Source organism: Passer montanus, unplaced genomic scaffold (assembly GCF_014805655.1).
Source record: "Passer montanus isolate IOZ18808 unplaced genomic scaffold, ASM1480565v1 scaffold40, whole genome shotgun sequence".
NCBI classification, from domain to species: Eukaryota; Metazoa; Chordata; class Aves; order Passeriformes; family Passeridae; genus Passer; species Passer montanus.
The window spans coordinates 7,282,656-7,297,736 of record NW_024368819.1 but is presented as its reverse complement, the minus strand read 5'-3'; the positions used below and the strand labels follow the sequence as shown (position 1 = coordinate 7,297,736).

Below are 15,081 nucleotides of genomic sequence, written 5' to 3'. Positions count from 1 at the left end.
GCCATGCACCTCCCTAAACACACCCCTTAGACTCAGTGTTGGGAATGGTGCTATTTGCATTGTGTTTGGATACAATCTTAGCAGAGGGCTCACCTTATTAGAGCTGATGGCTTTTCCAGTTGAGGACACTGGCACAGTTGCCATTAGAAAAAGGATGTCCCTTTATTTATGTCCATTCCGGAACTAGCAGTCTGAAATGGTTAGGGTCAGAACTGGGCTAGGGTTAACATCCTCTCAGGAGTTCAACCACTGAATGCTGCAAACCTCTCCAAGTAAAAAGGTGACATGAGCCCATTCCCACCTCGTCCTTATTTTCTGCTTCAGAGAGTAATTTGTGGTAGAATCGCTGGAATGGCTCATGGATTTCTAAGATCTGAATATTGCAGGTTACAGACAACTGGCTTTCCTTCTGTGGCATTAAAGAATAATAATGTTTAGTTCTTTCTAAAACTACACCCTTAAAGGACTGTTTTCTTTCAGGCAAGTGTCAGTCTGAAATGCATGTGCCTGCCACAGGATGGCAGCAATCCGTCACCACTGAAGCATCGCTCCGTTCCACTCTTGCATCTCAAGATGAAGCCCAAAGATAAGCTAGGCACACGCGATCGCTTTGTGGAGGTGGTATGACAAGCACAGGAAGGCCTTTGTGTACACTTACCCCTTATTAATTTCAGCCATAGTTTACCTGTTACAATGTGATAATTTGCTTAGCTGCAAAGGCTGGCCCTAGGGATGAGCTCTGAATACTCTCATACAGCAGTTGGTATGGGAGTTCATTCTGTGGAGGGTAAGGTATGTAATCTCTTTTTAATGCTCCCCAGTGAGTATGTATTTCCTACCAATATCTGAGGGGTTTTCACCTTTAGGCTTGTGTTTCCTCTTGCTAAGGCAATCTGAACTATACATTGCTGCAGTGTGATGCCCATCTGCAATATATCTTCTGTTTCCCTGGAATTCAGGGTCTCTTTGAAGACATTCAGTGCCTGGAGCCAGTAATTGCTATTTTCATTGTATGTACAGCTACTTACAGCGAGTTTGCTGTCACCTCTTCTGAAACAATGAATTAACTGTTTAAAAAATTTTTATGAATTTTTATATCCATGCATCTGTAAGTCACTTGTAATGGTCCTTGGTTGGTTCTGTCATCAGTGACTTAGCCCAGCACTGACTGGTAAAAACAAGATTCTGTGAAAGCTGAGGAGGCTTTATAGCTGTTACCATGTAAAGGATCTCGTGAAATTAAATTATTCTTTGAAGCCCTCTGTGAAAGCTGAGTCTTTCTGTTAGAGTATACAGTTTTAAACATCTAAAAACTGCAGGAGCAAAATAGGATTTGTGGCCAGCAAGCTCTCTACCCTGACAGACAGTAAATACTGCTGCCTCCAGCCAGGGATACACATCTCCCTGTCCAGCACCCTGCAGTCTCTCTCACCCCAAGCCCAATGATAACTACAAACATGAGCCATGCCAATGGTTCTTCTGCAGAGGTGTCTGAGCTGCTCACAGAACCAGAGTTACCCTATGCCTAGGGAGCATTAGAAACTCCTCCAGCAGGGCATAAAGCCAGAGATGAGGCAGTCTGCATGGTGGCCGATGTGAAAGGGCATGTGAGGAAGGCAACTGAGAGGGAGAAAGCCCTGGACTTCAGGGGAGCAGACTTGGGCTCCTTCAGGCAGCTTGAGATGGAGTGCTCAGATTCACCATGACAGAGGTAGCAAAGTAAAAGTGTAAGTTGAAGGCAAATCTTAGCTTCACAATGAGCAACCAAAGGGTGGTTATAAATGTCAACTGTCTTACTAATAATATTCTCATAGGACTCAGAGTAGAGAGCCCCATACCAGAGAAGGCATGGGACTTTCTCAAACCTGTTAATAGCACTCTGACAGGTAGGTTTTCCTGGCTGCTTCTGCTAGTCCACGTAGCAATGCATCAATTGCTGTTCCAGAGCAATAAAAAAAAAATAAATTGCTTTTATTTGTCAATTCTTTTCCTTGCACAGATGATGGAAAGTGCCCTGAGAGTCTTTGCCCAGCTCTTTAATACCATGTCCCTTTTGGGTCTGAAAAGTCATTTTCAGGTATTTGAAGAAATATATCCTGAGACATTATGATATAGGAGGACACATTTTTATATCACCAGTGCCAATAATCCGAGGCTGTGCCAGGAATTGTATTGAGAAAAGAAAGACTTGTGCTCCTCTTCACTGCAGAACCCCTTTTCCCATGATGTGGGAGACATACTCCTTCCAGTGTTGCTGCATGTAATGGGGATAAATTGGGGCACATCCAAATCTAAAGTGACAGAAATCATACTCTTTGGTGATGGGTGTGAACATGCTTAGAGTCAAAAAACAAAACCTGGAAAGCCCTGAGGGAGGTAGGAAGGGCACAACTGAGATTTACCATCATTGAAAGTGTCAGGCCAGATGTGGGATCAAGGATCTATTTAACAAAGCACACCTCCTCATCCCTGAGATTCTATCAGGTAAGGAGAGGGAACAATTGAGCTATTGTCAAGATCTGTATGATCTCACATGGCACACAGATGATGTTATAGATCTAAAGATTTCAGAATAATTGTGAATTAGGTGTGTTCTGTGTTCCACTTGCTGTTCCTGCAGTGGCAGTGCAGGCTCCTGAGCTGTGGACCTCATCATGAGGAGGGCATCAAGAAGCATCTGAAAGGTGATTTCCTTCTGCTGTTCACACAGTTCAGAAGGTTTTTGTTCTTGACTAATAGCTGATTGCAGTGTTGGTATTCATCCATTCTCAGTCTCCTGTTGCCATCAGTTTTCATTTCCAGAAATCCCAAACAGGGTAGAAAATCTAACATTTCTGCAGAGAGCCATCTTGTCTGCCACACTGTGAATTACTTCCCTGTGTGTTTTGCTGTAGGGAAAGGAAACATAGAGAATGGAGACACAAAGACACAACATTCTATCTATGACCAGTTGCTTTTTTTTTATTTTTTTGGGTTTTCCTCTGGTGCCTGGAATTACACAGATGTTGTTTAGTCTGACTTTTTCTTGCTCCAAGGGGAAGTGAACATTCAGTAGTAGTTCTGCCACAACATGGATAGCTCTACCAACTCTTCTTTCCAGTCAGGATGTTAGAGAATGAGTTCTTGTAACATTTTCAAGGAAACTTCCAGTAGCCTTGAACTTTATAATACTCCTTCTCAAGAGATACCACGTAATTGAAAGCATTATGAGAAAGCAAATATTTCTGACCTAGTATCAGAAAAGAACCTTAAAACTTCGCACAGGTGCAAGCAGGGCTCAGATCACTTGTCTGAATTGTGGGCAAGCCTTGAGACTGACAGGGATTTTTGGGTTTCCCTGGGCAAATAAAATGTCCTTTGTGAAAAGCCTTGGCACCCGAATGGTGCAAAATGCCATTCAAATTTTGTCCTTTATTTTTCCACTTTGCATTGGTAAAGTGTCCTGAGAACTGAGAGTGTTTTGAAAGCTCATTTCTTGTGTGTCTGTGAACAGTGATGGTCTCTGTTTTCCCTCAGCAGATACAGCCTTGGCTGACCTGCTCAAAGGATTATGAGCAAAAGTGGGCACTGTGGTGAAGTGCTCAACTCCTTGGCCATGTCAAGCTGCAGTTTGGATGTAACTCCTCACCTCTTCTGACCTTGCTTGGTAGCATGTGCTCTTGCCCAGGTAAGCAGCCCATTTATTTATACACCAAGCAAACAGCCCCATAAAGCTGATACTGCTTCTTTTGAAGTGCTGAAGAACTTTACCCTTCATTTACAAGATCAAAAAGACTGTAATTTTCAGGCATGCCACTCTGAAATCCCTACTGGAGTTGTCTGTTCCTGTTTCTTCTCTAAGAAGTCATCTGCTTCCTTCCTTTCCCTAAATTGAGCTCAGAGCAGAGTCCCTGCAAAGAGCATTGATGTTTTAAAATTTTCCAGGGAAAGAAGAGACAGTGTTTTCTCTTCTGCAGGTGTTGTGCTGTGCTGAATCTATTCCTCTTGTAGAAATGTTGCATTCATTCACATGGAAAAGCCCTTTGTGCCTCCATATGGTTTTCAGTGGAAGTTACTGATACCCATTACCTTTTTTTATCAACCTTTTAATTTGAAGTTGCAGCATCTATACCATTTTGTTATAGAGATCAACTTAGAAATGTGAAATGCTTGGAAGTTTAACAAAAAATAATGTTTCTGTCTTTACATATGTCTTGCAGCAATGTTTCCCATGAGGAAGGCTGACATCTATAGTCTGTGTACCACCATGGCATCTTGAAGACTGCTGAGGTGATGGTATCTGTGTTCTGTAAGACTGTTGATCCCAGCCATGTGGTGATGACAGACAAAGAACCACTATTGCCCTTTTTTAATGTCCTTTTAAGAGAAGAGGCCAGGAAAGTTTATTAGTAATGCTCACTTGGCATTATTATAGGCTGAGAAAGCTTTACCTGAAATTTCTTATAATCCTTACATCTGAAACTACTTCTCTGTTGCAGGTGTTGGGACTGGGATATTGCTTCAAATTTGCAGGGAGGAGTGATGGCATGCCTGTTTTTTTCTTTAGGAAATGCTGCTGGAAAGCAGTCAGCTTCAAATAAACCCAGTGAATTGAAAAAAATACATTCTGATTTTGTACAGGCCCTGGGTTTTGGATGGAAAAGAAAATAAATCAGTACTTCAACTCCATTAAATCGTCACAGAAGGGACTGTAAAGGGAATCAGACTTTCTCTACACAAAAGTCCAGGACGATAGAGTAAGGTGGGCAGTGGTGACGAGGGTAGAGATGGCTGAAGTGCTGCAACAGACGCAGGCATCTGCCTGTGCTCTTGTCATCCCATCACCCACATTCTTTGGCAAACGTGTGACTGCATGTTGGAACTCTGATGGATGAAAACTTCAAGCTTTCTGAATTTAAGGGTGCCAACCCTAAGTAAACACTTTGTTTGACCTGAGACCTTGGAAAAGGCTTCAAAAATTGACTGATAGCATAGAAACAGTGTGTGTGTACTTTGGATAGTATTGTGTGATCTTGTGTGAAAAAAGATTTGGGATTTTAGTATATGATGATATATAGGAGCCATGATGGAGAATTTTGGGTGTAGGTTGGATATCTTTTTTGCACCTTCTTCCTTCTTCATGAATCTGTGTGGTTTTCTCTAATTGGGTGAAAGATGTCTGCATTGCAGGTTTTGGGTGATTGTAGTTGGGTTAGAAGCATAAATCATATAAATATCAATTGCTTATTGGATAATTGAGACTTAAATAGCCTTGACAGACACCATTTTAGCTCACTTTCTCAACTTGGTAGAGAGAGCTCCCATCTCATGAGTTTGTAATAGATAAGGATAATAAACTTCAGAGTGAGACTTCAAAAACAACGTCTCCTGAGTTTTATTCACCCTGACCTTGGAGCAAGAAAGAGCTTGGCATTGCAACAACTGCATGCAGGCTTTATCCACCTTCAAGGTACAACCTGGGGCTCCTGCACGGGGAGTTCGAGGCGTGAGCTGATCCTGGCAGGTGCTGGGGCTGAAGCACAGCTGGTGCTGGGGGTGGGCTCAGGTGTTGGAAATCAGGGGAGCAGCAGTGCTGCCTCTCCTGCTCTGCCCCTGAGGTGGGCTGTTTTGGAATCACCAACTGATTGTGTTTCATCTATAGGGTAACCTATAATGTATTTATCGTGTTTCCAAAATATTCTTAGGGAAGCCAAAGCCCTGAAATCTGACAGAGCTTTCTGGCATTATGAAATATATGGCGTTTGTGACATTTTTTACTTTCTTTCACCAGTGTTGTTGCAAATGAGCATGAGTCCTGTCATTAGTAAATAGAAGCTTAATGGAGTCGAAGTGTCTTCTGTGAAATCCCACTGCTTGTATGGATATGCAGCTCCTTCCTCTCTAACAGAGTGAGTGTGTACATTTTGGTTATAAAATGTTGTCTATACACAGGGTATTGGCAGAAATGTGTCTGCTATAAAATGCCAAATTAAATTCTGAGCCAGAATGGAGTCCCTTCACACAACACTTAATGATAGTGTAACAGAAGCATAATGATGCTTCTGTTAAAACTGTTTGTGTGAGGAAATAATGTTTCTGATAAAACTTGTGGGTTTTACCATATGCCCCAGATACCTGGGATTTATACAGAATTCCTTTGGCAGTCACACAAAAGAGCAAGTAGTTACATAGTGGCAATCCAAACCTCAGTTTGCTTTTCTAGAAATTGCACTCCTGACTTCTTCCCCAAGTTTGGAAGAAAAACTGAAGTGGTTTGTCCAAGAATAATGGTCCCACTAACTTTCCAGAGTGCGGATGTTAGACTTAGAGTCATTTATCTTTTTCAACAAGGGAACAAGAGACCTTTACCATTGTGTAAGTATAAATGCAATGTTTGGGCATTATCATATATTTTTGATGTATGGAAAAAATACTAGGCTGAAGTAAAGTAAATCATATAAAGGGAAGGAAATTTTGGCTTTCCTCTTTTCTGGAAGCTCAGACATAAAGACTTGTAAATACTGATATTTTAATGTATGGATCAAAGCCCAGTATAAGAGAAGAAATAAAAGGATAATATTTAATGTTAAGCAACAACATAGGAAGTAAGGAAAAGTGTCTTGTTGCCCATAAAACTTTATAGTCTTAAATTGATTGTGTATTGTTATATAGCTTGGAAGTGATTCTCTAAAAACTTGTACTGTTTTCAAGGGACCTCCTAATAGGTTATATGCTTTCCAAGCTCTAATCTTCTTTTGTGTGAATGACATTCTTGGTATTCTGGAAATGTCCATTATCCCTGTGAGTCTGGGAGATGTGCAGGAGTGTCACCATGATATTTTATGAAAAATCCTTTGCTAGGATTTTTCTCCTAGCTGAGAAGCCTCAGAAAAGAAATGTAAACAATTAACTATCTGATGGCTGTGGGATGTGGCCTGGACATGGTTTACCAACAGGTGCAGCTGCGACTGGTCCATGTGGATTGTTTTCACTTGATCACAGCCACCTGTATCGAGGCTGTGAGCAGGCACAAGATTTTGTTATTGCATTCCATTCCTGTTCTTTCTAGCCTTCTGATGAATCCTTTTCTCTCTATTCTTCTAGTATAGTTTTACTATATAATTTTAATATAATATATATCATAAGATAATAAAACAGCCTTCTGAAACATGGAGTCAAGATTCTCGTCTCTCCACTCATTCCGGGAGAACCCCACAAAGCATTCACCACACAGGAACATGAACTAGGTATCAGAAGGAAAACATTTTTCCTCTTCAGGATTCTGGGAGGATGTGTTCTTTCTGATTTTCAACAGAAACTTACAGGAAATCAATAAATGGTAAGTCCATAAAGGGAAGACTCCAGCATGTCTAGGACTCCTCTGATGCAGCAGTTTCCTAGACTGGTCCTTGTTATGAGCCACTCCTATTACCTGCTCCCACACCTGCAGGAAAGCTAATATTAAACATTTCCTAGGAGTCTACAGGATGTAGTTTGTAATAGCAACTGGCACCTGGAAACATTGAAGAGGATTCAGCTGACAGAAGCATAACACCAGGTTAAGATTATTTATATTTTCAGTGATTTCCTCCTCCTGTTGTGTATGCTCTTAATCCAGCATTAAATTCTAATTGTAGTTAAATCCTTGGAAAGCTCATCACTTTGAATGGAAGTTCTAAGAAGACAACATACCTGAGGTTTAAATAGGAAGTTTCAGGGTATGAACCTTACTACCCTGTAAATTCTGGTGTTTTGTGTAAGGCAAACACAAATAATAGTAATGAAGACAGAAACCTCACAGGCTCTGTCCTTGGGAACAGAGAATGATGGGAAGGGCAATGGAATGAAAGCACAGTGCCCTAGGTTTTGCTCTGATGCTGCCTGCACACAATCTTGTATGAACACGTTAAGATGAAAGTCTGTGTCGTTTTGCTAGCTTGGATGTTGGAGCTGAGCATGCTCAGTGTCATCAAAAGCAACCAAAAAGCATCCTCCAAAAGGAAACCTACACTTTTTCAAAGTGGTGGGAATCAACTTGTGCATAATTTGACACAGCACAAGAACAGATGAAGTTCAGCAGGACACGTGCTTTTTTCTATAATTTTTTGTGATGACCAGAATTTTAATGAAGCCAATGCAGCTCTGTCCAGCCACTGCCTGATCTGTGTAACCAGTAGGCACACAAACACAATTATTGGTATTGCTAGTGATATACCACAGGCTATGCACTGACACTGCTGGATTAAGGCATGTCAGGCTTGCTTTGCCTCAAATTGCCTTAGCCTGCCTGGAACTTCATTTTAGCTGTGACAGCAGTTTATTTTAAATATCAGGCGACTATTTCCTGATTTGATCATGGGATATAACCACAATTTTTGTATGGACAAGAATAGTGAGTAATTATGTTGTGTAAAGAAAAATATTTATTCTATCATCTTAATATTGCAGTGTAAAAGAAAAAAGGCCTGGCCTGGTGATTAAGGGCTGCCTGTGGCAACCCAAGATGCAGGGTAGAGAAGTGCAGACATGAAGAGGATAAGAGAAGTGCAGGCATGAAGAGGATAAGAGAAGAGTTAAATGTAAACCTTTGACACAGGTAAAACTGGTTTATAGGTAGCAGAGGAAACAGAAAAGACAGAAAATAGGTATACAGCATATGTAAGATATTTTTATACAGGTCATTCAGACATAATGTGGAGTTACAAACCAAATAAAAAGAACAAGCTGTAAATTAAGAAAGAAAATGTACCAAAAGAAGCCCCAAGCAGACTTTAGAAAGAGAAGGAAGAAATCAGCAATTTCAACATCATGCTGCTTGGGCACTGCTATCATGTTCCTTTCAGAAAAAAAAAGGAAGGAAAAAAAAAAAAAAAAAGGAAAAATTATGCTCCCTGTCACCATTTCTTCCCCTCACTGAAGGGAACTGCCTGAAGACATGAGAGAAAGAGTGGAAAGGTTAGTATAACACCAGGGAGAATGATAGCTGCTAGAAAGTATGAGTTGTATTGAATAGTTTTTGAGACATTTTTCCATGTTCATGTTCTTTATTTATTTTCTTTTGTCATAAATGAAATACATTTGAAAGGCTTTATGCTTCTCTGTTTCTTCCTCTGTCTTAATTCCCTAATTTGCTGAATTTGCAATAGCTTGCTTAGTTCCTGGAATGAAACTTTAAGTTTCTCCTGACATTAAAGTCCTGCTGATACACGAAATGCTGGAGGTTTTGTTCTGCCTTTTCTGCAGAGTGATTTCTTCACATGAGTCAGTCACAGATCATTCAGTGCCCCTGCCCCTGTTAGTGTATTCCAGAGCTTGGTAAGCAGAAAAACCCTGATACATTCTGCCTTTTTGAACCAACACCTAGGAAATTAAGGAACGGTTTTCATGTCTCCAAACATGTACCATTTTTAAATTGCAGGCATATGATACAAGCCAAAATTTGGGGAAAATTGATGCTCTCACTGGGCTCTCCTCCAAACTGGAGTGGTGAAGCACTGCTGCAACACAGAGAGTAAAAGCACCCCAGTGACAGAACACCAGCCAGCCACTCTTTTGAGGTGGGTTTGTTTAAACGTGCTACTGTAATGAGCTCACCAAGGATGACTGGAAGGCTTTTAATGCCAAAAAGCCAAGTTTTAATGTAGCAGGAGCTACAGTAACATTCTTTTAATTAAAAAAAAAACAAACCAAAAACACCCATTGCAACTTATGAAGACAGGTTAGAAATAAGAGAGCTCAAATCTTGTATTTCTTTGGGCCACAGAGAGGATCCTGCCTTTTAGCCACTCTATCAGTGGTTGCCAGGAGTGGCCCTCCCTCTTATTAGGAAACTCTCTATCACCTCAGAAGCAGGACTTCCCACACTTCACTTGAAACTTCTTAAAAACTGATTCAGCTGCCAAAAAAGTTTTAATTTCCTTTACCATCACCTAACCTATTCAGTGTAAGTTCTGCTCAGAGCAGGAAGTTTAAATAATACAAAGCTTCAGCCACCTAATCTGCACAAAGTATTTTTCATTCCCTTCAATCATCTTTCAACATGAAAGTAGCATATATCTGAAGAAGCAACGTAGCCTGTCTTTGTATTAGCATTAATCTAAAGAGTGTTCCTTGAGAAATAGTTCATTTCAGACTGTATATTGCAGTAATAAGCACTGACCAAGCATTTTTTTCTGTCAGGTAGTTTTCAATATCTGTCACAGGCTATAGAACACAACCCCCCCAGAGAAAAATTAGCATTCAGGATTGATGAGGGCAAGAATAATGTATGAAACTGAATAGGCTAAAGTCCATAGAAATTACAGCAGAAGTATGGATTTTACAATATATTTATTATGTGATGTAACCATTTTCTTAACTGAGTTTGGCAAATAACCCAACACAGGCAAAAAAAAAAGGTTTAGACATTTAACTAGAGAATGCATAGAGTGCAATTGTTTTCATGCTAAAATGTCACAGCAAGAGCTAACATCCAGGGTTAAACAGGCATGTTTTGAAATATAAGTGGTCAAGCATGTTTCACATTATGATCACTCTTCAGTTTAAATATTTCAGATGTGGTTTTGTTCTGCAAAATTGGACATGGGCAACAAAAGGGCAGATTCAGATCTGGTTCTTACAGGTAAGCAATTCCAAATGGCTTGCAGCAGGCACAGTCATTCCCATTTATCCATCAACAAGTTTTAAGCATTACTTCCCTGATCTCAAGAATTTTTTTCCTATTCATTCAATGTATGTTAGAAAAAAAATCTGTGCAAATACTTTCAACAACTGCATTTTATTGGAACCAGGGAAAAACTACATGATCTGAATTTGGAAAGATCTTCTATCACTGATATAAAATTTGCTTTTTGGCTACCTTGATGAAATCCATAGGCATAACTCATCATTGTGTGACTATTCATTGCAAGACTAAGTGATGCCTTGTTGGATAGAGACAGTTTTTTCTTTTTGTAGTGAATATTCTAATTTAAAATGTGAAGTAAAAATTAAAATAATTTATCAAAAAGAATCTACAAAGACATGTTCCAACTAATATACCATTCGATTTGCCTTGAAATCTCTCAATTATATTTCTGTAAAATTTCAGAAAATTTTATGCCTTACAGAGGCAAAACTGTATTTTCATTCCATACAACCAATTTTCTATCTGCTAATGGTTTATTTTAACTCATCCCTTATGAAAAGTTTTCCTTTCGTCTCCTCCTTCTATGGTCCTTTCCTTTAACTGATGTATAACAGATATTGTGAAAAAATAGTGCTATGAGAACTCACACCAGCTTTCTGACATAATCATTCCTTTGGCAACTGCCCAAATCTCTGCTCCTCAGGGAAAACAGGTGCTTGTTGGGAACATTCATCATCTGTTTTCTGTCACACACACATTTTAATTTTTAGGATTTTTCTGTGTTGGAAACAGTATACTGGATTGTAATGTAACCAGGCTGAGTATGTCAGGCTAGTCTGTGCTGCTATGATATTTGCCTTTTTGTGCTGGTATATATGTCACTTTGAAAGCACTTAGAGAGGCAAATAGGGAGGATTCAAAGGCTGTTGCACATTTTAGCAGCCAAAGCAGAAGATACTGCTGGCTTATATCTGCTCTAAATTGGCTTTGCCTGCTGCCTCAGAGACCACTGGTTGCTTTGGTACGTTCGTAAAATGGGCTTTATTGCCCTGTTGTGTCCTAATGCGGTCATTTCATCACTCCCTTTAGTCAGGTGTCCTGAGACATCCGTGGTTCCAGGAGGCTTCCTCGCTCCTTTACCTGGCGGCAGCAGCTGCCCTGAGCGCTGGGCTGCGGCCCCGAGCGGTGATCTGAGGGCGGCCGTGGGACAGGGCCTGGCCAGGCCGCTCTGCCTCCCCCGAGCTCTGCGGGGCGCAGGCGGCGGCAGGGCTGGCGTGCTGGGTGGCTGCTCCCAGCCAGGGCTCGCTGCTGTGCCCCCAGAGCTGTGCGCCCTTTCCCCGGCTTGGCCCGGGCTCCGGAGCCGCCGCAGCTCTGTCCCGGCACGGGTGGGTGCGTGTCCCTGCTGCAGGAACATGGCCTCCCCGGGGCAGCAGAGAAGTGGCCGCTGTGTCCCAAGTTCTCATTGTTGGTGTCCCTTCTGCGGACCCAGCCTGAGGGAATGGGGCGCTCTAGGGTCCTTTTAGGGCAGCAGTAACTGTGGCTCTCTTAGGCAGGGCATGGTTACTAACTGGGCACAGCCGCGGAGGTCGCGCCTCCCCGTGCCCCGCCGGATGCCCCTTGTGGTGACAAAGCCGGCTTCTGCCCCGGTGTGAGAGAGGCGAAAGCCGCCTTCCCTGTCGCTTGGACTCGCCACCCAGCTGTAGTCTCACCATCTTGCTGAAACAAAATTATTGGCACGCAGGAACATGGCCTCCCCGGGGCAGCAGAGAAGTGGCCGCTGTGTCCCAAGTTCTCATTGTTGGTGTCCCTTCTGCGGACCCAGCCTGAGGGAATGGGGCGCTCTAGGGTCCTTTTAGGGCAGCAGTAACTGTGGCTCTCTTAGGCAGGGCATGGTTACTAACTGGGTACAGCCGCGGAGGTCGTCCCCGTGCCCAGCCGGATGCCCCTTGTGGTGACAAAGCCGGCTTCTGCCCCGGTGTGAGAGAGGCGAAAGCCGCCTTCCCTGTCGCTTGGACTCGCCACCCAGCTGTAGTCTCACCATCTTGCTGAAACAAAATTATTGGCACGCTTATTTCACTGCTGCCCACAGCCTTGTCCACGGGCTCGAGCTGGACAGAGTTGGCAGTCTGGGAGAGCCAGCTGCTGACTTTTACTACCCTCACTTGGACTGTGACTTGTTGTTATTTTTCTGGTTATTGCGATGGTGCAATCAATGTCTTTGTGATTTATATCGACAGCCACTCAGACTGACCCCTTGGACCTGAGGGTCAGAGGAGCTGAAGTTCCATCTTTACCCTCTGTGCCCAGGGAAGAGGGTTTCAATCTGGTGTGTTTGGAGTTCGTAAACTCCGTGTTTGCTCGTGTGGTTGGAGTCCATCTGGGAATTGTTTGGGAGGGTTTGGCAGAGCTCCCTGAGCTGTATGAGACCTGCCATTCGGGATGATTCTGAGTGTGTAGAGGCAGTGAAGAGCCTAAAACACCTGAAGCTCTTCCTGGGACCAGTGAGGGCAGAACACTGGTCAGGACTCCTGTTGTGTCGGTCCCTTGGCACTCACTAAAAATCCATCTTGTCCATGCTGTGCTACCTGGTTTACTCAGATACTGGGGTTGATTGACCATCTTAAGAGGATCCATGGGCAGAAAAGGGTCATCTTTAAATGCTCTTGATGTGGTAAACAAAATCTGAAGTACCACAGTATTGCTTGTCACGTCTCACGATGCAAAGGGAAGCTGTGTGTGGTTCCAAGGGGCAAGTGGATCTGTGAGGTGTGCCGGTGAGGTTTTTCTACCAAAATTGGCCTGGGCCAACACAAGAGATTAATGCATCCTCTTGTGAGGAATTTGGAACCGATTGTTGCCTCCCATCCCAAGGAGTCATCAGGAAGGGGAGCCCACAAGAATATGTGAGGAGGAGGAGGCTCTTCTGGTGTAATTGGTTTGCTGGTAGCAGAAATATCCAAGTCCTTTTTTCACATGCCTTCTCATAGTTCCAACTGTATCAAACACAGTCTATACTATTTGTTTATACTACCGTGGCATTTTAGTTTTCTCATCCTTTTATAGAACTGCCCATAGCATATGCTGCTCTAATCCTGTCAAAGCTCTTTGTGAAGATAGTGAAGGCACTCAGGGATAATCTCTGTGAAGCCACTAAATTGGTCACCACTAAAGCACTGAGAGATATGAAACTAGGCTCCAGTAATCTGCAGAGGGAGCCTTTCTCTCCTTTGGAAGCATGGTCATCTGAAACAGACCCAGCAGTTTGCCAAGCCTCTGTTCTTCACTGGAGGATGGCACCAGAAGGAGGAAGGAGAAAAGTGCAAGCTGATCAAGGTATTAATCACTCCCAGTGTGTGAAGACTGGGGTGCGGGGAAACAATCATCCAAAAGGGTGCTTAACCACTTTGCTACTCCAGATGAATTAATTTAGAGTCAAGTTTTTTAGTTATGACTACAACCTGACTGTTAAGAGAGGCCATATCTAAACTACAATAATTGATATCTCAGAAAAGACTAAAAGTATTCCTGGCTGACTCTCAAATCCCATGCACTTCAACAAAACAAGATCTCATTTTTTCAACAGTATCGGAAAAATCCCACATCATACTTGGAGCTTACTCCAAGACTGCAGGGTCCCTAGCAGTCTAAAAATATGATCCAAAGTACTTACATTTTTTTCCACCTGTACTGGAAATTACCTTCATTTCTTTTTTAAATTAACAACTATTCTGCTGGCAAAGTAAATTAATAGATTATTTTTTCTGCTATGTTAAAGTTACATTCTCAGGTGGTGACACCTACCTGGGTTTTTTTGTTGTTTTTTTTTTTTCACTGTGCCATTTTTAAAATTTTTTGTGAGATTTTTCCTGAATTTCATTTGAACTAAAATTCCACTCATCTTCAGTGAAGAAAAAAAGATGAAAGTACAGCTATGTAAACAGCACATCAGTATGGTGTGGGCCTGGGTTTTTTTGGTTTTTTTTTTCACTGTACCATTTTAAAAAATTTGTGTGAGATTTTTCCTGAATTTCATTTGAACTAAAATTCCACTCATCTTCAGTGAAGAAAAAAAGATGGAAGTACAGCTATGTAAACAGCACATCAGTATGGTGTGGGTATGCCTGTGAGCCTGTAGGTTGTGTGATGTTACCTCTTTTTAAAGGAAGTTGTCTCTTCTGTCAGACACAGTCTTCATTAAAGATTTTTGCACATAGCAGTAATGAGGATACAAGGAAGTCTTCTGTCTTGTGCTGGCCACAGGTTCACAGGCTGTATTAATAGATAGGATTAGTGAAGAAGAATAGGTCAGAAGGCTGCAAAGCTTCTGTCCCTTGAGATTTCCTTCTTTAGATCGTTAGTCTTATTGAGAGCTCCCTTGAACACAGTGAGCAGAAACTGAGGAAAAGGCTGGAACCATTTTATTCACCACGATATTCTGGGGAAGGGCGATTTCTGCATCAGAAGCTCCACTGAAA

The 15,081-nt window shown here is 42.0% G+C and overlaps 1 protein-coding gene across 2 annotated transcripts in view; it reads left to right on the top strand.

Moving 5' to 3' along the window:
* FEZ2 (fasciculation and elongation protein zeta 2) overlaps window positions 1-5,348 on the top strand; it is a 35,076-nt gene extending 29,728 nt beyond the window's left edge. Inside the window, exons 11-12 of one of the 2 annotated variants that reach the window (XM_039718920.1) lie at window positions 3,517-3,667; window positions 4,200-5,348. The gene's annotated coding sequence lies outside the window, so the exon portion shown is untranslated. Of the gene's footprint in view, window positions 1-480; window positions 612-3,516; window positions 3,668-4,199 lie in introns of those variants that run through there. The other variant, XM_039718922.1, reaches the window with a different exon arrangement.
* Window positions 5,349-15,081: the final 9,733 nt, after the last annotated feature.